Raw genomic sequence first — 1,946 nt, 5'->3', positions numbered from 1 at the left:
CCAAATAGTGTACATAAGTTTACAGTTTACAGCTCAATGATTCTTTTTTTTCACAGATCAATGGATTTTCACAAACTAACCACAGTCTCTGAAACCAGCACTCAGTTCAAGAAACAGAACATGACTAATGTCTCCAGAACCTCTTCATCTTTTCTTGCAGTCACTATTCTCCTTTCCTCAAGGGTTATCAAAATCCTGCCTTTTAACACTATGAGTTAGCTTCACTTATTTTCGTGAATATAACACACTGTACTCACATTATTACGGATGGGCATTTGAACAGTGTTTTGTAGCACCTTAAAAAAGAAAAAAGAAATATGAGTTTAACAGCATGACAGCAAACAAACAAAACAAACTGAAACCAAACCAGCAAAATCAAAACAGTGGTTGTGAGCATTTGCTTCCTTTGTCCCCGTCTTTGGCAATAGCACTTCATTTATCGTTTGGGAAACTTCCATCCCACATTCTATATTGTGCCGGTGGAGATCTTCATAATAATGCTTTCCCTCCACCTCCCAACCAAGATGAGTTCATGACCCAAATTAAACAGTCTCTGGAATCGTGATAAACAGCAGATGCTACAAAGCATTTGTTAATGCTACAAAGAGATTGTGCATGAGTACCTGCTAGTAATATCTTTCAATACACCATTATTCTTCTAAAAATCCAGGTGTTCAGCTTTACATTTGATTCCGTGACCTCCCAAGTGTCCTTTCAATCAATTCCTTGAAAAGATTAGGCCAGCCCAATTATGTTTCTGTTGCTTGTGTCCAAAGAATCTTAACAGAGAGAGGGGAGTTAGAATATTTCACATGGAAAGAAAGAGACAGCTAATTTGAAAAAATAAAAAGGCAGAAAATGTAAAACTGTTACTTTATGTAGGAAGAGTTTTAAAAATCCCCTTAGTGTGTGCAACACTATGAATTAAGTTATTTTTTAAGTCCAATGAGGATTTATGCTTTAAATGGAGTTTAGTCACCATGGCTGACATCTTATCTCCGTAAGCTTTGGAAAGGAATGACCATGACTTGGAAATGTTTACCCAGATGTTTTATAACCTATTTGTAACCACATTTCCAGAAGCATCAGGAAGGTGGGAGCCTGACATTACCAATTCAGTGTGTAGGTCCTGCAACTCTCCTCTTCTCAGGGACTACAGTATCTGATAATGGAGGCAAGCCTTAGTGGGACTTTAAGAAGTTACAAGTCTGTCTGAAACATGATTGGGCATGACTTTAAGGAAGCACCAAGCAGCACAGAATACAGCCTGTCATACTCAATTTCTGGTTCCTGAAGACTTGGAAACATTCTTGAGGCTTTAAAGAGACACACAATATCTCATCATAGATTGTTACAAAAGGAGTTATCTAGCCAGTGAGACTCAGAACCACTTGTCTCTGAGATACCTGGGAAAGTCACTGCAGTATTCTATTACTTTGAAAGGTAAAATGTTCCTATAATTTTTTTCTGCCTTTATGTTTTTAAGCCTTTAGACAATTCATATAGTCATGATGGCTGAAATTTTTCCTATGGTATGCAATCTTCTGAGCAGTTGTCAACCACCAGAAAACATATAAAAATTGTCACTATGAATCTAGTCCACTTCATCGTTGCTCTTTTTGTGTAGAGGAAAAACTTGATAGAAACTGTATGTGCCAGCATGGCGTTTTGGAATAAATAGCTCTATATTCAAAGGCAGTTTTCTTGTAGTCAAATTTAGAATGAGCTTTACATGTAGAAGTGAAATAAATAGAATGCGGTGTCTGTTTTTCTCTACTTAAAACGGGTTGAATAATTTTGATGCATCTGTCAGCCTTCTTAAATAATTTCAAAGCTAGTCTTTACTTGTAAGGAAAGTGTAGGCTGATTTCTAATACCATTACCTGATTTTCATACCACAAATGAATAATGAACAAAAGCTCCTTGGGATTTATTTTGGACTTTCT

This window comes from Monodon monoceros, unplaced genomic scaffold, assembly GCF_005190385.1.
Source record: "Monodon monoceros isolate NGI ecotype Baffin Bay Population unplaced genomic scaffold, NGI_Narwhal_1 Super_Scaffold_10, whole genome shotgun sequence".
NCBI classification, from domain to species: domain Eukaryota; kingdom Metazoa; phylum Chordata; class Mammalia; order Artiodactyla; family Monodontidae; genus Monodon; species Monodon monoceros.
Note: the sequence above shows the minus strand (reverse complement) of the source record.